Raw genomic sequence first — 24,123 nt, 5'->3', positions numbered from 1 at the left:
TCGATCATAATCCATGCGACTTGGGCTATGAAAAGAGCCTTCATGCACGCCCATAAACTTCACAAACCATCTGAAAATCGTTCCATTCCTTTAGATCAAGTTATGGCCTTTAACCTTTGTTTATTTTGGTGTGCTTAGGCAAGTGCAACCCAAATAAGGTGTTCAGACCGTAAGGAGATTCTGATTAAGTATTCAAAGGTGTTAGGATCGTTACCAAGTCGATACTAAGTAAATAACTAGCTTGGAGGAAAGGTAATAGCGTTTAAAACACTATTAAAGTTCGTTTGTTAGGTTTAAACCACGATCTAAGTTGTATCGATCAAACCTTGGTAAAAAAAAGTTGTGGAAACCCTACAAGTGCTTCTGAGCAAGTTTGGACGCTTAGAATGCATAAATAGATGTTGTTTTGATGTTTAAAATGGTTTTTAGCAAAATCAGTTAGGTGCAAACTATTAAACGGATCGTCTAGCATTTCAAACGCTTTGTCTAAAAACCAATCACAAATGGGCTGCTTGTCGAAGAGTTGGATATCCCATCCAACCATTAACGCCCATTGTAAACATGAGACGGCCTGCCTAAACTTGCGACGACCCATCTAAACATATATATGGTCAAAAGGTTAAACCAAAGGTTTGGTGGACTGAATAACTGATTAGGTCCATCTAAAACCAATTTATATTATTTTATTCAATATAGAGTTTTACACCCAAAAACCGAACTTAAAACGGTAAACAAGATTTGAAACGATAAAACCAGACTAGTGTGGTTTGCAACTAGATGCATTAAGATCTAAAAATTTATGTAGACGAATTATCACCGTTTCGAGCTAAGTTTTACATCATCGACTCGTATTCTCCTTTCGATATAAAACCCTAAATCAGTAGCTTGAAATTTGGTAAAAAAATTATATATAACGTTAAGTTCTTTATAACATGGGACCAATAAGTGCCAACTTTTTAAATTTGAAACCACCAAAGGGAATAAACCCAGTTGAGATTATTATTGCCAATAGCATTTAGGTGAAACAAATAAAATCCAATTAATTTGCATAAAAAACAAGAAAAAAGAAAATTTAATTGGACAGTGTTGCGGTGCCACGTGAACCAATCGGGCCAACACCAACCCGTCGTTTTCAGTTAGTATATAATTTTTTTTCATATGTTATACTGAACACTAGTTTGAGACCCGTGTATTACACGAGAATTGACGCGGATTTTAATCTTTAAACATCAAACAAAATACAATAAAAAACAAAATTATTATATATTGTTAACACATTTACAATAAAATTATAGGAATTACAAAGCAAACATTACACAAATATTTTACAAATAACAAAAAATTTCCTTGTACACCACATTTGTGGTTGTATTGATAAATAACCTTGTTTATTAAGAATAAATATTTTTATTCCACGACTGCTTGTATAGGCAAGTTATAGTTGTCCGTGTGAGAACACATGTTTTTTCTAATACAAACCAACCCTAGATAATGATTGACATTGACATTTGTTCAACAAAAGAATTGGTCTAAGACAACCTTTATTTCACAAAAAACAAGCTGTATTAGGTGAAGTTGCATTAGTTCTAGTGCAACCTTTTTGTTAGATAACGCAACTGTTTTTTTCAAATGCAACACTTTTAAAGGGTTGCATTTGAAAGAAACAGTCGCATCATCTAACTAAAAGATTGCATTAGGTCTAATGCAACTTCAGCTAATGCAGTTTTTTTGTGAAATAAATGTTGCTTTATGCCAATTTTTTTGTAGTAATCAGAGAATTCGGATTTTCATGTAAGCATGATAAATGATTTGACCGGATTAAACAAAAAATTGTGATTGTAGCTTTCCCATATTACACCCTTGATTTCTTTCCTAAAAATATTTACCTAAAATAATCAATTAATTTATATTAAGGAAGTTTGAGAAATTAAAAATAATCTTCTATTGTTTAACTTGTCAAACGGGTAGAAAATTGACCAACGTGAGTTTTTAATGCGTACACAAAAGTGATTTATTTTATTGCTTGGGTGATAATTGTATACATATAGCTCTGTCATCATATTAAACACATTATAATTCCTTTTGAAAAATTTGACAAAAAAGTGTTCCAAGGTCAGCCTAACATCTGCAACAAAATTTCAAACATACTGATGCAATGAACCAATGAAGAAACTCCTGCTATTTATAATAGTCAACCTATTGATGCGATGAGCCAATGACGCAACACATGAAATCAAATCCTTCCATTTTTTTAACTTCAAAGGTTAATGCACAACTAATTAACTGGAATTATAGGTGAGCATATCTGCAATTGATTTATAGAAACCGAATTCTAAAAATTGATTATGAGATTTAAAACTAATAATGATAGGTTTACAGGTTTTAATTTTAAGCTTAAAACTTAAAACCATATTTACAAGTTATATTAGGTAAAAGTAATAATGATTTTAGTATTTAAAAATTTAAGAAGATTTGTACTATATTTATAAATATACGTAGAAGTTACGTTTAATTAAACCAAATTCACCATGAATGCAACATATGACATATTGGGGGGGAGGGGGAGGGGGGGTTAACCACTAATATTGTCAATTATATGGACCAACATCATAGCAACATTTCCTTTAACACCATGAGTTAGCTTAATTACCTAAATTTGCATGTGACCGAACAAAAGGTATTAAAAAAAACTGAAAATAAAGTTAACAACATTGATAATCAAGTTGTTGAACTAACTACCTACGGTATAAAATCAAATAATCCTCCTCATAATCAAGATGTTGAAGTAATTTTTCTTTCAAAAGTTATGTTCTTCTGAAATGATTCAGTATTAAAGTTCAATTAGGTGTATATTAAAGATGGCTATACAGTGATAATGCATTACAACCTGTAAGCATAAAACAACTAATCGGTGGCTACTTCATAAGGTAACATCCAATTTAGGTCAAATTATAATACATGACACTGAGAGGAAGTTGCTTGTTAATAATACCACACTTTAGTTTATTTTTACAGAATACCCATTTGGGATGTTTATTAAAAAAATAGAAAAGAGCCGAGCGAATCTGTCACACCCTCAAAATCCACTAACGGAGTTTTACCGTCAGAGGGTGTGAACTGGCAGGATCGGAATCATTAGTTATAATCAAACCAAAGAAAAACGTTTAAATGTAAATAAGTGCGGAAGCGTAAAACCTTAAGTCAAAAGTTGCGTCACGCAGGACGACTTAAAACCAAATGTAACTGTTAAAATTAAGTTTGCAGAATAAAGATGTTTTCAATTAATGCATGCTCCTAAACCGCGCGCCCGCCTCGGCTACCTGAGAATAACATACTAAAAGTGTCAACACAAGGTTGGTGAGTTCACAAGTTAAATAAGATAAATCGTTTAGCGTTTTGCGTAACCTCGTTACGGCGTTTCAGTGTTGCGTAACCCCGTTACGACGTTTAAGTGTTGCGTAACCACGTTACGACGTTTAAGTGTTGCGTAACCCCGTTACGACGTTTAAGTGTTGCGTAACCCCGTTACGACGTTTAAGTGTTGCGTAACCCCGTTACGACGTTTAAGTGTTTTGCATTACCAGATAGTGTTATGTCAAATATATATCTATAGGTAGCTAGCCTATAAAACAAGTATTACTAAGTGTTCGACACCGAAGCTGACTCGTTTATTAAGTGCCTTGTCACCAGGTCATCCAGACCATGGTACGTGTTAGCCAAAATTACACCCGCTCGACCTCCAGTCGAGTTTAGCGTTGGGTGGGGTTTGTCAAACCCAGTAGTACTACTCAACAGTGACTCGCTATTCCAAATATTAACCGGTTCGATGTGTAGGACTTCAATTGTTTCGTTTGCCACTTAGCCTTTACAAGTGATATATAATTTACTAACAAAATCTTAAATGCTTTTATCAGAGTATGTTATCTCCCCCAAGTGAAAAGCGTTTAAAACAGTTTAAAAGAGGGGAAAGTGAAACTCACTGTTTGCGAAGAATATCCCGATCTAGATCACCAAGTGATGTGCGTCGTAGAAACTCTCTAGCGTTCTAAATAACAAAGAGATTTTCTAAGTATCGGTACGTTTAACGAGTCTCTAGACTCGGCACATAATACCTATGCACGTAACAGATTTCGTGTTTCGTTTGTGAATTGTGTGTGACTTAAACAAGTACAATTGTGATACGATACATGAGTGAGCAATTACTTTCGTGTCACGTACTAATAACATACTTTACTAGCAATTATTCCCGTAAGGGCATTTTGGTCAACAAACAAAGATTAACTAACCATTATTCCCCATAAGGGCAATTTGGTCAATTCATGGCAATCAACTAACAACTATTCCCCGCAAGGGTATTTTGGTCAAAATACAACAATTATATAAAAACTATCATATTTCATGCATTCCTATACAACTCAGCAGCTAGTTTCGTTATGACAGAATTTCTACTTGAAAGATTGCACTAGTTCACCGATCATAACGTCTCAATTAATTCACCAAAAATTACCACAGAAGCATACATATCTTAGGTTTCCGGAACATATTTTATCTTATTTTTATTCCACATATTTTTCTTATAATGACCAAAACATTACAGCAAACTCATATCAGTCAGATTCATGTGCAACAGAATGTTATTTGCAATTCCCATTAAACGAAAAATCCAATAAATGCAAGACTACTTGGGTTTGGTTCCTAACTCAATGAGTCAACTTCCAGAAGTGGAACCAACCCAATTGGTCTCGTAGTTCATGAGATATAACATTTACAACATAACCTAACAGCAGGTCTAACAGCTCAGCTTTGCATCACGTTTTTGTAAAATCATAAAAGTATACTTCCACTTATCCAAAAATTACGAATTTATACTTTATGAAAACTAGACTCAACCTAGTTTACTGCAGTACCCACAATCTCAACCAATTTTCACGTTTACACTTCGTTACAGTCACTTGAACATCGTACATACATTCTGTCCAGATTCTGTTCACATCAAAACTCAACAATTTCACTAGCCATGGATCACAAATAAATCATATAACATGCTAGACACTAATACTACTATCCATGCAACTCAATTACACCATACATACAAGATTAGGGTTTGTGTTTTAACTCAAATCAAAGACAACAATCAATCAAGCAACAACATCAATACCAGTTATCAATCATCATGAATTCAACAACCACCATGTTAACTCATACATACATAAGAAAATCGGCTGCCTAGGGTTTTTGATTAACCCATTAAACATCAAAATCAAACAACAAGAAGATAAAGGATGATCAATTATACCTTCCTAGCACCTAGTTCTTGGATTAAACACTTGATTAAGGCTTGAATGTGTGTATGGAAGTGACGGCAGCCAAGGGTGGGGTGGGAGCTTGTTCCGATCGGGTTTTTGAAGAAAGAATAATAATAGGTTAGGGTTTAGTTAAGGATATATTTATAATAATACAAGTTACACTCTAGTCCCTAATCTTTCAAGTGTTACATCTCTAGCCTAAACTAGTTGGTTCTTGTTTCTTGTTTAACATTCCACATAACAATCAAGTAACACACATATATCTAACACATAATACTCACATAATTAGTGTTTTGACGTTTGTCGTTTATTTATCAATCGTTCGCGTCAACTCGTTTGCGTTTCGGTGCAAATCCCGAAAGACTACACATGTAGTAAGTGTTAAGCGTCATTTAAACCCTAGTTTAAATGTAATGAAGTGTGCGTTATAGATTCAACGATCTTAAAGTTTGAATTGACGGAGTTGAGTTAACGGGGTTAACCTGAAATTGACGATTGTCACATCATTCCCATGTTAAAGAATTTTCGTCCCGAAAATTTGAGTCAAGTCATGATGAGTGTCTGAAAAAAAAAATAAGAAAATTTTCAGTTTGTCATATCATCCCCTAGTAGAAAGAAATTTCGTCCCGAAATTTAGTTCATACCTCCGGTGATGTTTGACGGTTTGCCGGGCTTCGCGGTTTTCGGTGTTTGGTTAGCCCTTCAAAAAGGTGAGGATACTTTTTCATCATGTGATCCTCGCGTTCCCATGTGAACTCCGGTCCACGTCTCGAGTTCCAACGAACCTTAACGATTGGAATTTTGCTGTGCTTGAGCGTTTTGGTTTCCCAATCCAAAACGTCGACTGGTTCCTCAATGAACCGTAACTGTTCATCAACTTGTAGTTCCTCCAAAGGGACTACTTGGGTTTCATCAGATAGGCATTTCTTCAAATTTGATACGTGGAATACATCGTGTACGCCACTGAGTTCTGTTGGTAGGTCCTGTCGGTACGCCACCGGACCAATGCGCTCAGTTATCCGGTACGGACCAACATATCGTGGGTTGAGTTTGTTTCGCTTACCAAAGCGAACCACACCTTTCCAAGGTGAGACTTTGAGTAACACCCGATCGTTCACTTGAAATTCGAGAGGTTTTCGGCGCTTGTCGGCGTAACTCTTTTAGCGATCTCGTGCTGCTGCCATGCGATTTCGGATTTGAACAATCTTTTCCGAGGTTTCGAGTACCAGTTCCGGACCAGTGATTTGGCTATCCCCACCTCTGCCCAGCAGAGTGGTGATCGACACTTCCGTCCGTACAGCGCTTCAAACGGCGCTGCCTTAATACTTGCGTGGTAGCTGTTATTATACGAAAACTCTACCAAGGGTAAGTGGGGTTCCCAACTTTTTCCGAAATCTAAGACGCATGCACGCAACATATCCTCCAGGGTCTGAATAGTCCGTTCACTTTGCCCATCCGTCTGAGGATGGTATGCTGTACTCATATCGAGACGGGTGCCCAGTGCGCTTTGCAGCGACTTCCAAAAGTGCGAGGTGAAACGAGAATCTCGATCGGAAATGATCGAGACAGGCACTCCGTGTCTAGACACCACTTCTTTCATGTATACTCGAGTCAGTCTTTCCATTTTGTCTGTTTCTTTAATCGCTAGGAAGTGTGCCGATTTAGTCAACCGGTCAACGATCACCCAGATGGTATCGCATCCCGTCGGTGTCTTAGGCAAACCCGTAATAAAGTCCATAGAGATGTGTTCCCATTTCCACATTGGGAGTTCCGGTTGTTGCAGTATACCAGATGGTTTCTGGTATTCTATCTTGACTCTGGCACAAGTCAAACATTTGCTCACGTAGGTGGCAATGTCGGCTTTCATGTTCGGCCACCAGTAAAGTGCATTTAAATCATGGTACATTTTATCTGAGCCAGGGTGGATAGAATATCGGGACTTGTGAGCTTCGTCCATCACTAGAGTTCTCAACTCTCCGTATCGTGGAACCCAAATCCGGTTCTCAAAATATCGGACCCCGTCCGATCTGGTTTCAAGTTGCTTGTTCATGCCCCGCATGAGTTTCGACGGAAGATTATCATCTTTCAAAGCTTCCAGTTGCGCATCGCGAATCTGATCGGGTAAGCTGGCATGAATCGTGAGTTGCAATGCTCTCACCCGTCTGGGTTTATCCGTTTCTTTTCTGCTGAGGGCGTCGGCCACCACATTGGCCTTGCCAGGGTGGTACTTGATGGCACAATCATAATCTTTAAGCAGCTCGACCCAACGACGCTGTCGCATGTTCAGCTCCTTCTGATCGTAGATATGTTGGAGACTCTTGTGGTCGGTGTAAATGGTAAACTTGGTACCGTACAAGTAATGCCTCCATATCTTAAGAGCAAACACCACAGCTCCGAGTTCCAAATCATGGGTCGTGTAGTTCTTCTCGTGAACCCGTAGTTGTCGAGAGGCGTAGGCTATAACCTTCTCGAGTTGCATCAGCACACAACCGATACCTTGTATAGATGCGTCACAGTGTACCTCAAAATTTTCCGTTCCCTCGGGGAGGGCTAAAATAGGGGCGCTACAAAGCTTGGTTTTCAACAGTTGAAAAGCGGATTCTTGCGCGTCACCCCAGTTGTACTTAGTGCCCTTGTGAGTCAAAGCGGTGAGGGGTTGAGCAATCTTTGAAAATCCCTCGATGAAACGCCGGTAGTAGCCGGCCAGTCCTAGGAATTGCCGCACCTCAGTCGGAGTCTTAGGTGCTTCCCAGTTTTTGATGGCCTCTACCTTACCGGGATCGACATGGATACCATTCTCGTTGATCACATGTCCTAAAAAGTGAACCTCGCGAAGCTAAAATTCACATTTCGAGAGTTTAGCATACAGTTGTTCCTTCTTCAGTAGTTCCAGAATTATCCTTAAGTGCTTTTCGTGGTCAGTCTCGTTCTTGGAGTAGACGAGAATATCATCAATGAAAACAATCACAAACTTGTCGAGGTACGCCTTGCATACTCGATTCATGAGATCCATAAATACGGCTGGTGCGTTGGTTAGGCCAAAAGGCATAACCGAAAACTCGTAGTGACCATACCGTGTTCTGAAAGCCGTCTTTGAAATATCTTCTTCGCGCACTCTCAGCTGGTGGTAACCGGATCGTAGATCGATCTTCGAGTAGTAACTCGATCCCTGAAGCTGGTCAAACAAATCATCAATTCGGGGTAAAGGATAACGGTTCTTGACCGTCACCTTGTTCACTCCCGGTAGTCGATGCACATTCGGAAAGTCCCGTCTTTCTTTCGGACAAACAAGACAGGGGCTCCCCATGGCGATGAGCTAGGTCGGATAAAACCTTTATCCAACGAATCTTGCAACTGAGTGGACAACTCCTGAAGTTCCGCCGGTGCGAGTCGATACGGGGCTCGTGCTATGGGTGCTGCACCGGGTGTCAACTCGATTTGAAATTCTACTTGACGAATAGGAGGGAGTCCGGGCAAATCCTCCGGGAAAACTTCCGGAAAGTCTCGCACAACCGGTATGTCCTCAATTCGTTTCTCCTCCGCGGGTTTCTCAACAATCTGCGCCAAAATTGCCGGATGACCCTTTCGTAAATACTTCTGTGCCTTCAAAAGGGTAATGACGCTGGTGGTCATGCCGCTTCTCTCGCCTCGGACCGAAATGATCTCGCCGGAAGGGGTGGTAATATGGACTATCTTATCATGGCATATAATCTCCGCTCGGTTCTCGGATAACCAGTCCATGCCGACAACGGCATCGAAACTACTAAGCGTAAAAGGAATAAGGTCGATGTCAAAGACATGACCTGACAGTTTCAACTTACATCCCGCAAGTATATGAGTTGTTATTACAGTTTTACCGTTAGCTAATTCAACAGGAAACTTAGCGTCTAACGGGGTTGGAGTAAGGTTTAAAAGTTGGCTAAAAGCTTTTGACACAAAACTCCTATCAGCTCCAGTGTCAAACAAAATAGAAGCAAAACAATCGTTTACAGGGAACTTACCAGACACCACATGCGGATCATTGCGGGCTTGACCCGATCCAATCACAAACGCTCTTCCTTTGCCATTTCCTCCACCATTACTGCCACTTCCATTACCCCCATTATTGTCATTCTGTTTCAGCTTGGGGCAATCCTTCCGGAAATGACCCTCCTGTCCACATTCAAAACATCCCTTAGTCGTCATCGGTGGCTTAGGAGCACCCTTCGCCGCAAGGTCAACTCTACATTCCTTCGCTTGGTGACCTATCTTTCCGCATCTTTGACACTTGACACGGTCACACTGACCAACATGATGAAAGTTGCACCTGTTGCACTTTGGATATTTCCCAGCATATCCGCTCGAAACCTGCCCGCTACCGTTGTTGTTGTTGTTGTGATTCTGAGTATTGAAACTCCGAGTAAATTCGGGCTTATGGTAGTGGTGTTGCGGTGGGAGGTTTGAGGATGAAGATCTGGTGTTGTTAAACTTTCTCTTCCCGCTGTTCGGGTTGCTGTTGTTGTTACTGTTGCTGACGTGGTCATTACTCGGGTTGTCACGGGCTTTAACAGTCGAACCCCTCGGTGGTAACGCACCTTGGGTCACAGCCTGATCCGTCAGTTTGTGAGCTAAACGGATCGCTTGTTGGATCGTGGCTGGTCGGGAAGACGTCACCATGCCCTGAATTTGTGGTGCTAAACCATCAATGTACATTTCTATTCTCTTGCTCGGCGGATCCACCATCCGCGGACACATCACAACCACATATTAGTCTAAATAAAAATTCATGATTAAAACCATTGTATTCGCTACAAAGTATTTCCAATCATTCCTTAAAATCATAGAAAAATAATAGTTAGGATGGAGACAACCCCTCCATCTAAGTGTCATCCTCACTAGATGTCGTCATCTGAGGACACCTCTGAATGTGCCTCCTCCTCAGCCGGTTCTTCCTCCGGTTCTTCTTCGGGTTCCTCCTCGGGATCTTCCTCGGGATCCTCCTCAGGCTCCTCTTCGGGATCTTCTTCAGGTTCTACTTCAGGCTCTGCCTCGGGCTCGGCCTCAGGCTCTGCCTCAGGTTCTGCTGCGTTCTGAGCAAGTTGCATTTGTAGGTCATCGCAACGCTCGAGTGCTATCTCGGTTCGGGTCCTTGCTTCTTGGAGTTGCTCTTGCAAGTCTATCATCTCGGCTTGCATCTTCATCATAACCTTCGTTTGTTGCTCACTAGTCTCTTGCATTCTTTCATTGCCGCTGCCATGCGGGCAATCTCCTCCTGAGTCTCGGTTCCGTCTTTAAACAGTCTGGAAACATTTTCTCTCGTGTAGCGCATGTAACCCACATCACGCTCCAAACAAGAAACGACAGCTGCGAGAACTCGCTCCACAGGTTCGGTTATGGGTGGTAGAGTGTTAGGGTAAGCAGGGTGGTTCGGGTGAGGCAATGGGGGAACTTGTTCACGGTAGACCATACGTCTGATCATGTTGGGGTACCAATCCCAGCTAACGTCGTTTTCATACAGGCCTCCGGATAGGCGGTACCTCTTCGGTGCAGGAGCTTCGAGTTCCGGGACTACACCGGGTGGCGAGGCAGTAGGTAACTGCGGTTCCTTCCCGTGAGCATGCGTCATCGAATCAGATGATGATGAGGGTGGCGTCGACATTTCTACAGGTAAGCCGTGTATATGCGCGCGTATGAGTGAAGGAGGTAAAGAAATAAGATTTCAAGACTACACAAACCTATGCAGTGCGTATCATTATAACTAATGGGTCGTCGCGGTTATAGTCTAGTATGCATGCAGCTTCTAGTTCGCTATAACCAATGGCTCTGATACCAATCTGTCACACCCTCAAAATCCACTAACGGAGTTTTACCGTCAGAGGGTGTGAACTGGCAGGATCGGAATCATTAGTTATAATCAAACCAAAGAAAAACGTTTAAATGTAAATAAGTGCGGAAGCGTAAAACCTTAATTCAAAAGTTGCGTCACGCAGGACGACTTAAAACCAAATGTAACTGTTAAAATTAAGTTTGCAGAATAAAGATGTTTTCAATTAATGCATGCTCCTAAACCGCGCGCCCGCCTCGGCTACCTGAGAATAACATACTAAAAGTGTCAACACAAGGTTGGTGAGTTCACAAGTTAAATAAGATAAATCGTTTAGCGTTTTGCGTAACCTCGTTACGGCGTTTCAGTGTTGCGTAACCCCGTTACGACGTTTAAGTGTTGCGTAACCACGTTACGACGTTTAAGTGTTGCGTGACCCCGTTACGACGTTTAAGTGTTGCGTAACCCCGTTACGACGTTTAAGTGTTTTGCATTACCAGATAGTGTTATGTCAAATATATATCTATAGGTAGCTAGCCTATAAAACAAGTATTACTAAGTGTTCGACACCGAAGCTGACTCGTTTATTAAGTGCCTTGTCACCAGGTCATCCAGACCATGGTACGTGTTAGCCAAAATTACACCCGCTCGACCTCCAGTCGAGTTTAGCGTTGGGTGGGGTTTGTCAAACCCAGTAGTACTACTCAACAGTGACTCGCTATTCCAAATATTAACCGGTTCGATGTGTAGGACTTCAATTGTTTCGTTTGCCACTTAGCCTTTACAAGTGATATATAATTTACTAACAAAATCTTAAATGCGTTTATCGGAGTATGTTATCTCCCCCAAGTGAAAAGCGTTTAAAACAGTTTAAAAGAGGGGAAAGTGAAACTCACTGTTTGCGAAGAATATCCCGATCTAGATCACCAAGTGATGTGCGTCGTAGAAACTCTCTAGCGTTCTAAATAACAAAGAGATTTTCTAAGTATCGGTACGTTTAACGAGTCTCTAGACTCGGCACATAATACCTATGCACGTAACAGATTTCGTGTTTCGTTTGTGAATTGTGTGTGACTTAAACAAGTACAATTGTGATACGATACATGAGTGAGCAATTACTTTCGTGTCACGTACTAATAACATACTTTACTAGCAATTATTCCCGTAAGGGCATTTTGGTCAACAAACAAAGATTAACTAACCATTATTCCCCATAAGGGCAATTTGGTCAATTCATGGCAATCAACTAACAACTATTCCCCGCAAGGGTATTTTGGTCAAAATACAACAATTATATAAAAACTATCATATTTCATGCATTCCTATACAACTCAGCAGCTAGTTTCGTTATGACAGAATTTCTACTTGAAAGATTGCACTAGTTCACCGATCATAACGTCTCAATTAATTCACCAAAAATTACCACAGAAGCATACATATCTTAGGTTTCCGGAACATATTTTATCTTATTTTTATTCCACATATTTTTCTTATAATGACCAAAACATTACAGCAAACTCATATCAGTCAGATTCATGTGCAACAGAATGTTATTTGCAATTCCCATTAAACGAAAAATCCAATAAATGCAAGACCACTTGGGTTTGGTTCCTAACTCAATGAGTCAACTTCCAGAAGTGGAACCAACCCAATTGGTCTCGTAGTTCATGAGATATAACATTTACAACATAACCTAACAGCAGGTCTAACAGCTCAGCTTTGCATCACGTTTTTGTAAAATCATAAAAGTATACTTCCACTTATCCAAAAATTACGAATTTATACTTTATGAAAACTAGACTCAACCTAGTTTACTGCAGTACCCACAATCTTAACCAATTTTCACGTTTACACTTCGTTACAGTCACTTGAACATCGTACATACATTCTGTCCAGATTCTGTTCACATCAAAACTCAACAATTTCACTAGCCATGGATCACAAATAAATCATATAACATGCTAGACACTAATACTACTATCTATGCAACTCAATTACACCATACATACAAGATTAGGGTTTGTGTTTTAACTCAAATCAAAGACAACAATTAATCAAGCAACAACATCAATACCAGTTATCAATCATCATGAATTCAACAACCACCATGTTAACTCATACATACATAAGAAAATCGGCTGCCTAGGGTTTTTGATTAACCCATTAAACATCAAAATCAAACAACAAGAAGATAAAGGATGATCAATTATACCTTCCTAGCACCTAGTTCTTGGATTAAACACTTGATTAAGGCTTGAATGTGTGTATGGAAGTGACGGCAGCCAAGGGTGGGGTGGGAGCTTGTTCCGATCGGGTTTTTGAAGAAAGAATAATAATAGGTTAGGGTTTAGTTAAGGATATATTTATAATAATACAAGTTACACTCTAGTCCCTAATCTTTCAAGTGTTACATCTCTAGCCTAAACTAGTTGGTTCTTGTTTCTTGTTTAACATTCCACATAACAATCAAGTAACACACATATATCTAACACATAATACTCACATAATTAGTGTTTTGACGTTTGTCGTTTATTTATCAATCGTTCGCGTCAACTCGTTTGCGTTTCGGTGCAAATCCCGAAAGACTACACATGTAGTAAGTGTTAAGCGTCATTTAAACCCTAGTTTAAATGTAATGAAGTGTGCGTTATAGATTCAACGATCTTAAAGTTTGAATTGACGGAGTTGAGTTAACGGGGTTAACCTGAAATTGACGATTGTCACAGAAGCCAAAATTTAAAAGGCTAAATTACATATTGACTTGGAATTTAGTTCAAGTTCAATTTGAAACTAAGATATAGTTATGATAAACAAAAAGACAACACTACAGGGGTTGTGATAACAAAAAAGATCTAGACCTGACTTTGGGTGAATGAATATAAACTAACATATTAAATTAGGACATTGAAAGAAAAGCATAAAACCTAATATATTCAATAAAACACCTAGGCTTAAAACTAAACAAACTAGACCCTCATAAAATTGCAAATCAAATCAGCACTTCCAGCTTCGGCTAACGAAACGAAGAACTGATTAGACATTGGTGCCATTGAACTGGATTGGAACAAAAGTATAAAACCTAAAACATACAAAAACTCACCTATGGTTAAAATTAAGCAAATACACCTCCATAATATTGCACATCAGTTCGATACTTTCCAATTTCTTCAAACGAAACAAAGAACTTATTAGACATTTACGCAACTGATTTAGCGCACGGAAGAAGAAATAATAAAAAAAAAAGATGTATGGGGCTTCAAATGAATCCAAGCGAGATGAATTGAATGTTGGATGAATATGGATGAGCACGATGTGGGCCACCTGCGATAAATGGAGTGGTAGGTTGTCGGATTTCTTTGCCTTTGGCGGGTAAACAATCAGAGAGTAACCTGGGTTACCATTCTATTCGAAAAAAAATAAAGTGGGTCAGAGAAAACACATAGATCCGATAAAAACATGTTGGGTCGAGTAATAAGCCAAAAGGGACCCCGGAAAACATATTTTGTAAACGGGTTAGAAAAGAGTGAGGGAGGCTGATAGAGTGACAAGTGACAAAAATGAGGTATTCTTTTATTAGAGTAGTAGATGTGTTGCCATTGCATTTAATTCGGAGAATATGTTTCATAATAACAACCTATTTTTCTTATAGCTAATTTTCATATATGTTCAGTAAGACATATCTCTAAGCAATGTGCTTTAGTTCAATCGGCATAGGATTTGAAGTGAAAATTTGGATCGCAGACTGCAAGACCTCAAGTTAGAATATAATCCCCAACCAAGACTATCACCGTGGGACTTCGGTCGACGGGTGGTGGGCTTGGGTCACCTTTTTTCATTAGGCTAACCCGGGTAGCCGGACTTCGTTGATTGGCAATTATTAAAAAACATATCTTTAAAGCTTATTAATGATTTATTAATTTGATTACTGCTTTTAAAAAAGAGAAAATTCCTAAAATAAGTATTTATGAAAACGTTTTTCAGGTTTTAGGTGTCATTTGCAAGAAATTCCCAAAATAGGTATTATAAACTAGTCGTGACGAGTAGTTTATGATTATAAACGAGTAGTTTGTAGAACCAATTAAAACTTGACACGTGCCCTTAAAATAACCGTAACGAGCAGGTTCACTAGTCATTTACTCGTCACGACTAAACTAGTTTTTGCCTCGTAATAACGCCCACGAGTAATTTATAAGTCATTTACTCGTGACGACTAGTTTACATGGTTTACATTCCCTACATGAGTAGTTTATTAGTAGTTAACTCGTCGCGACTAGTTTAACCTTACAATCTACTCGTCGCGACTAAAGAACTTATGAATTCCTCGTGGACGTTGATTACGAGGCATAAAACTAGTTTAGTCGTGACGAGTAAATAGTTAGTAAATATGCTCATTACGGTTAGTTTAAAGACAAGTGTCAAGTTTTAATTGGTTATACAAACTACTCGTCACGACTAGATTATAGTACCTATTTTGAGAATTTCTTGCAAATGACACCTAAAACTTGAAAAACATTTTCATTAACGCTTATTTTGAGAATATTCCCTTTAAAAAATCATATAAAAACAATTAGTAAACATTCCTAAATATCCACCAGTTGTGGTTTAGTTGTAAGAAGGCTTGAGTTTTTCAATAGAGACCCAAATTCGACCCCAACTTATCTCATTATTGGTAGATTAAGGTAATGAAGGATTTGAGTAGGCCTTGTGAGGTTGTCAGTTATAATACAGAGTCAACTAGGTTTCGTTCCACCGTGTGTTACGCTAGAAAATTTAGCTTTGTGGAGGCACAAAGACTGATAAAAAAATAATGGTTTTCCGGAAAAACGACCAAGGCAAACTTTGAAGCCAGTGCAGACCTGGTTAGACAAAATAGTTTGACAAGATGGGCGACAAAAGTCTCTTTAATTTAAAGAATGTGATATTGTAAGGATAAAAAAAAACTTGGCATTCTAAAATATTATTCTCCGTCCCAATTTAAATGTCCTAGTTTGACATTTTCGGTCTTTCTTGTTTAACTTTGACCGACAATATTTTTGTTTTTGTTATATAATACTTGATGTAAAATATATGAATGGATTGGGTTTTAAATGTATTTTACATTGATACAATTTTCATCAAGAATTATATGACAGAAACAAAAATATTTACGGTAAAAGTTGCAAAAGAAAGACTTGAAAAGTCAAACTAGGACATTTAAATTGAGATGGAGGGAGTATATAAACATTCCTAAGATAAAAAAAAATAATATTACATGAAAAAACACACCCAACCTTATTCTAGGGAAATTATCTTTCAGTAATTAAATAGTTAATATATTTAATATCAGTATATAATAGATTACACTAAAAAATAAAAATAAGTTAACATGTACATAATTTTATGGAAAATTCTCAAAATAAGCATTTATAAAAACGTTTTTCAGGTTTTAGATGCTATTTGCAAGAAATTCCCAAAATAGGTATTATAATATAGTCGTGACGAGTAGTTTGTATAACCAATTAAAACTTGACACGTGTCTTTAAACTAACCATAACGAGCAGATTTACTAACCATTTACTCGTCACGACTAAATAAGTTTTATGCCTCTTAATCAACGCCCACGAGTAATCCATAAGTTATTTAGTCGCGACGAGTAGATTGTAAGGTTAAACTAGTCGCAACGAATTAACTACGAATAAACTACTCGTGTAGGGAATGTAAACCAGGTAAATTAGTCGTCGCGACTAAAGAACTTCTCGTGGACGCTGATTACGAGTATAAACTTATTTAGTCGTCACGAGTAAATGATTAGTGCACATGCTCGTTATGGTTAGTTTAAGAGCACATAGCAAGTTTTAACTGGTTCTACAAACTATTCGTGTGTAATCATAAACTAATCGTCACGACTAGTTTATAATACCAATTTTGGGAATTTTTTACAAATGATACTTAAAACCTGAAAAACGTTTTCATAAACGCTTATTTTGGGAATTTTCCCTAATTTTATTCATGTATAGATTCTACAAAAGGCTGAAATTAAAATTTTAAATGACGTGATCAACCGTTAAAGTTAAAAAAAATATAATTCGGAATTAATTAAACTTCAAAATGTGTCTGGCTCAGATTCCATGGCTATATATATATCGCTACTCTCATTTTTAGCATAGATATCTCCAACAATGGCTTTTTTAAAAGGAAAATTGGTTTTTATTGATCACAACTATTTATTTTTACCGGCACTAGTCCTAACTATTATTTTGGCTGGCAACGGTCCCAACTTTCACATACGTTGAATCCACCAGTCAACGACTAACGGAGTACTAACTTCGTTAGGTAAAAGCTGATGTGTCGTCCTAGTTGTCAAAATCAGATGACATGGACATTCTACGTGGACCGGCTGTGTATTATAACTAACGTTTTATACTTAAACATTATACAAACATAAATTCCCAATTATACACCACCCTAAATCCCCAAATTCTCTCTAACTCAAGAACCCTAATTGCACCTTCCAGTTGATTGAAAGACGAACAAACCCTAATATTTAACAATGGATAATCAAATATGGGTTTCCTTCCACACTAATGGAGCCTTAGATGTTGCACCATCGATATTAAGGTATGTTGGTGGAAAAAAAACTTCATTAATGTTAGATGTTGACAAATTTTCTTACTTTGAGCTATCGAATTATGCAATGGAATATGGTTAATATGAATCAAAAAATGGTCTTTGGTTGTATTGCAAGATTCCTAATGATGGTCGTTTAAAGGAGTTAGTTAGTGATAAAGAGGTCTTTGATTTGTTGCCTTTGATTGGTTCCATTTCCGTGCCTGCACAAGGTATGGTTTTATATGTTTGTATAATGCTTAAGTATAAAACGTTAGTTATAATACACAGCCGGTCCACGTAGGATGCCCATATCATCTGATTTGACAACTAGGACGACACATAGCTTTTACCTATCGGAGTTAGTACTCCATTAGTCGCGGACTGGTGGATTCAACGTATGTGAAAGTTGGGACCGTTGCCAGCCAAAATGATAGTTAGAACTAGCGCCGACAAAAATAAAATAGTTGGAACAATAAAAACCAATTTTACTTTTTAAAATTATAGTGAAATAACAATCAACACGAAGACTAATTAGTCAAACTAAATGACACTATGGCAGCATAAACAAAACATATGGCAAATCACATGAACACACAGAACTAAAGGAACCAAACTGTACTCCTAATAACCCAAGGAACTAAAGATTCAAAACTCACTCTAAAAAACCTAGGGAATAAAGATGCCAAATAAAAACAGCCAAAGGACCTAATATGCCAACAATTTAATTGGGCTGAATACGTACATACAAATCTACCTATACTATTAGGCTATGTATAGTGGAGGAGCTACAAAATGTGGCGATTTGCGCCATGTGACGCCAGTCAGCAAAGGGTAGGTTTTTGTTTTGGGTGTAATGGTGTTGTAGCCCATATACATCACACACACACACACCATATTATTATAATAATAAATCCCAAACACAATCAGGCGACGAAAACCCCGCATCTCCCCCACCCTCCTCCTTATTGCCCCACAAATCCCCCCCGGGGGGGGGGGGGGGTTGTTTGTGACTCGTATCACCCGAAATCGCCCCATTTATTCGCACAGTACGTTTGGCCTTAAAGCAACACAAGTTTTCCACATTTACCCTTCACATAGTCTGCCAAGTGTAAAAGTTTCCATTTTTACAATTCCTCCTTCATGAATGGTAAAATGAAAAATATGTTATTGGTGGAAATCGAACTCACTATCTTGCTTTTAAAATATTTGTGATTTAACAACTCAACTAGGATGAATTGATGTTAGCATTCTTTTTATTCCTAATTGATATAAATTCACAACCTTCCATTTTGATTTCTTTTAAAATACAAATACAAATTATTCTTACTAATTTATGTATTTTAATTTATATCTTATGAATCCATAAAATATATTATTATGTATATCATTAAATTTAACTTTTTTGTTTTATTTTCTTAACCACCCGTGTATCACACGGGCTCTATCATAGTGTCCTACTTTAGCAATACGTTTTCGCATTATATACGGAATTAATATCATTTGATTTGTTTTAAGTTACTTTCATGTAAGGGTGTTCATGGCTTGGTTTCAAACCGTGAAACCGCCCAAACCGGTTATTGGTTTGGTTTCATGATTGGTTTTTTTAACTTAACTTTTGGTCGGTTGGTTTCAATATTTTCAAATCGTATTGAACGGTTTGGTTTACGGTTTATTTTCGGTATAAACCGTATAAAACCGAGCGTCTGGACCGAACCGTAAAAATTTAATATATAAACTTTTGGTTTATAGTTCTTTTGACCAAATTATCATATCAAATAAACATAAAATATAAAATCATAATTTGATCTCAAGAGAGTAAATATTGTTCTAGACACATGATAAGAGTCCAAGAGTAAACATAACTAATGATAAAAAACAATAAAAAATTGAAAACTCAAAGCAACAAAAGCGGGCTATGCCATTTTCACATTCTCAAATCTTAACATGGTAACTCAGTAAGCCCGCGATTCCTTTTATATTTTCTAATTCTAAGTTTTAAACTCTAAAAACCTAATTAGACGTAAAAGATCAAAAGGTGGTAGTCCCCCATTCACCCACTAAAGTATTATCAACTATTCAAAAACAAAAAAGTGTATTTTAAAATTTTATTGAATTTGCTTGTGCTCCTTTAAAATCGCTTAGGTACCTAGATTTCATTAATTGGTTTGTCGAAGTGGCATATTTTGGGCATCTGGTATAAAATCGTAACAAGCTCAAAGCCTCAAACCACGGAATCAAACCGGAACCAAACCGCGACAAACGGTTTGGTTTGGTTCGGTTTAATATTTCTAAGATTCGGTTTTGGTTTATAGAATAAATACCGTTACCAACGATTTGGTTTACGGTTTAACCTGAAAACCGCGAAAACTGAACCGTGAACACACCCCTACTTTCATGTCACTCACAGTTTTTTAATTTCTTAATTCCTTTTTAATATTTTTTTAACTCACATGTTAGCCTAAACAATTAATGAACATGTTATAATTTATTATTTTTCATCTTTTATTTTTTCTTTATGCACGGTAAAGCGTGTAGTTTTGTAGCGTTTACATAACTAAAAAAATGAAAATAGCATGTTTCAACAGTGGTGAAGTTTGGGCTTAAACACGGGGGGGGGGGGGGGGGGGTGCTAAAGTCGCGAAAAAAAATATATAGGTGACCAGACTAAATAACTGTAAAAAAATTTTAACGAAATCATAAAAATTTAAACTACTAGATCAAAAAATGCGACGACCGGGACACCCTGGGCCCCTTTAATAATACACCCTTGTGTTTCGACACCTTTTTAGTTATAGTATGACTCTATCTTTATGTCGTTTTTATCGAGCATATCGAAATCAAAAAGTTGCGCCCACCGAAAAACGCACAAGTCTTGCTTGCTAGTTTACCAACATAAAGCTGAAACAAATGTGATATGTTTGTGTTTTCTTTTTGTGATAAACATATATAAAGTTTTTCACCAATATTTAATAAACACTACAAAAAAATTGGTCTAATGCAACCTTTATTTTACAAAAAAAAAGCTGCGTTAGGTGAAGTTGCATAAAATCTATTGCAACATTTTTGTTAGATAACGCAACTGTTTCTTTCAAATGCAACACTTTTAAAGGGTTGCATTTGAAAGAAACAGTTGTATTATCTAACAAAAAGTTTGCATTAGGTCTAATGCAACTTCAGCTAATGCAGTTTTTTTTGTGAAATAAAAGTTGACTTAGGCCAATTTTTTTAGTGAAATAAATGAATTATCAACAAAATGTATTATTTAAAAATGACACTTTAATTTCCTTTAAATGCTAATTATATATGTTACATTTAGTTTTGTATAAAAAATAAAAATGACATTGTTATTTCACACACATGGAAAATGAAGCCACCCTCTTATATGGTTCATTATGAAAATAGTATGGATATGTTGTGCGTTTGTGTACGTTTTCTACATATCTCATGCTAAATACACAATGCTAATTCCTACACATATTTACTTTGGAATATGTTTTGTAATTACAAGTTGTTTAAAATGTATTTGTTGTAAAGACATACTTAGAAAACTTATTATCATGCAATCAACTAGAGAATATGTAATGACTATAATTGCTAATAATGACATTCTAAATGTGATTATCGTTTTTACAAAACCAGACCAGAACAATTAATACTCATCCATAAGTAATACTATAGAATTATACAAAAATAAGAAAATAATTTAATGTAGAACATATCTGATATTTATGTTAATGGTCAAGTTATTCAACAAAAAGTTACAAAAATGAGAATAATAAAAAGAATTTTTTGCAATAAAAAAAAACCCTTAAAAATATAGTAAAAAAATAATAACTCAAAATTTTATAAAAAAACAAATAAAATAAAACACATAAATGTTTCCAACGTCATTCTTTTTCTAAAAAAAAAAACTCAATGGTGATTGAAAAATTCCATTGTATCTTTTTGTTTATCATTGTGTTTTATATTTATTTTCGTCATTAATTTTATCTTTTTTTCCCTTGACATTTGGTCCCTTTTTTATTAATATTTTGTTAAATTACTTAAGTTGTGTTATATTTTGTTTGTCATTGTGTTAATATCTTGCGATATGTTGTATATTTTTTTTTAATTTATAATTGTGTCTTTTGTTCATTTTCGTCATTGTTCTTTGATCCCGCCATTATGTCTTTTATTCATTTTTTAATGGGAATGAAGGGAGAAACAATTTAGTTTTAACTTTTTTCGTTTTTTAATTATATTTTAAATTATAATTTTTTTTATTATATTTTTTTGAATTTATTTATAAGAGATTTTTATGTATTCATAAATCTTTATCACATTTCTCATTTTTTTCTTCTTTTGTCTTTTAACTTTACCCTTTATATTAAATGCTTAATATTTTCTTTTTCCACATTATTAGTTTCTGTGCAATCAAACTTTATGAATTTCATGTTTACCAACTCTTATAGAAATATATTTATCATTCAAAAGGTAATAATATTATACCTTTCAAAGCAATATTCCAAAAGGTAATGTGAACGCTTTAATACGGGTTGGTGAGGTTTCATGCCTATATATGACCCTCCATTCTCATTTGTAGCACAAATATATTTAGAAATGGCTGATCAAGTCTCTAAAATGTTACTACTTAGTGACATTGTTGCATCTGAAAAACTTGATCAAGTCCCTTCAAACTACATTCGTCCGATCTCTGATCGTCCTAATCTCCAAGGCGTTGTTCATGATTCCATCCCTGTGATTGACCTCCATGATCTTAACTGCCCCAATCGCCCTCATGTAGTCGATAAAATTGGCCGAGCTTGTCGTGACTATGGATTCTTTCAGGTTGTAAACCACAAGGTACCTGAATCTACCATAGCTAACATGATGCAAAGCACTAGAGAATTCTTCAAGTTGCCAGAAGATGAAAAGCTCAAGATGTACTCCGATGACTTCATCAAGAACGCCAGTGGCCTATTCAGCAGCGGTTATTATAAAGATACCGTGAATCCTGATGATTGGAGAGATTTTATGGGACTCAGGTGCTACCCTATCGAGGACTATATCCACGAATGGCCCACCAACCAGACGTTGTTTCGGAATCATGCGGTTGAGTATCTTCAGAGTGTAGGAGAGTTAGCACTCCAACTGATGGAGGCCATTTCAGAGAGCTTAGGGCTCAATAAAGACCACATCAAAGGACAATCAGAAAAGCTCGCTCAACATTTGATCTTAAATTACTACCCACCATGCCCTCAGCCAGATTTGACTTATGGGTTGCCTGGACACACTGATCCTTATCACATCAGCATACTTCTTCAAGATGAGGTCCCTGGTCTTCAGGTGTTGAAAGACGACCGATGGGTTGCTGTCGATCCAGTTCCAAACGCGTTCATAATCAACATTGGTGATATGGTTCAGGTTCGTTCATCACTCCATCCACTTCTGAATTGCTTATCGTTTTAATTTAGTTAATTTGCTTAGTTAGTGTGCGTTAATTAATACTAAATATACAAATAACTAGAGTAATTACAGTTTTGAACTAGAGTAATTATATAATAAAAAATAAAGTAGTGTGATAATAATTACTCTAGTTCAAAAGTTATCGTGTAATAATAATTATTCTAGTTAATAGTTAAATTGTACACTTCTCACAATAAAAATAATTTGTATTTGATCCCAACCCAATATTTTTATATGCAGGTGATAAGCAACGACAAATACAAAAGTGTTTTTATAATAACCCAAACTTTTGTATTAGATAACAAATGAATAAACATATATATGTATAATATATAAGATAATAATAATAATAATAATAATAATGATAATAATTTAAAATTCGAAACCTCAATCCTTATCCATGCATGCCAACAAATTTCAGAGATTGGTGACATGATTTACGTTTCCACCTCAAATCATGGGAGCCTTTAAAACCCCCCTAAATCCCTTATTTACAACTCACGAAACCCACCACCGGTTCTGATTGTGCTTCTGTTTAACCACCGTATCATACCACCACCGCCGCCCTGGGAACCGTCACCGGAAAACGGAGACACTCATCGACCACCTAGCAAATCTGAGTTGTTCCTTTTCGCCGTATTAGTTTCAGATACCGACGACGTACGACACCACCGCCAACCATCACTTCCCTCCAATCTAGTTGTTTCTGTTCGCGACACGGGTAATTAAACGAACCCACTTTTGATTTTGATTTTTATCCTACTTGTACATCTTAATATCGAATATAGTTTTCAAAACTTTCAGTTGAAATTCCGACGATTTCGCCACCACCATCACGCAACGTGTACCGCCACTGTCATCTTAACCTGCGGTTTCGCCCCGACTCCAAACAGAAACCGATACAGTCATCATCGTTTAACGCAACACGCATCACCTCCGTCGTCTCCATCTTCGTTCTTTCGGTCCGACCATTGAGGTAAT

At 37.0% G+C, this 24,123-nt stretch overlaps 1 pseudogene; it reads left to right on the top strand.

The window, feature by feature from the left end:
• The first annotated feature begins 22,071 nt into the window (after window positions 1-22,071).
• On the top strand, window positions 22,072-23,397 carry LOC143603159 (protein DMR6-LIKE OXYGENASE 1 pseudogene; annotated as a pseudogene).
• The last annotated feature ends 726 nt before the right edge of the window (window positions 23,398-24,123 follow it).

This window comes from Bidens hawaiensis, unplaced genomic scaffold, assembly GCF_021521415.1.
Source record: "Bidens hawaiensis isolate Kalapana, Puna unplaced genomic scaffold, B.hawaiensis_p1.1 tig00001961_1, whole genome shotgun sequence".
NCBI lineage: Eukaryota > Viridiplantae > Streptophyta > Magnoliopsida > Asterales > Asteraceae > Bidens > Bidens hawaiensis.
The sequence above is the reverse complement of the archived record's forward strand: the minus strand, read 5'-3'. Positions and strand labels throughout refer to the sequence as shown.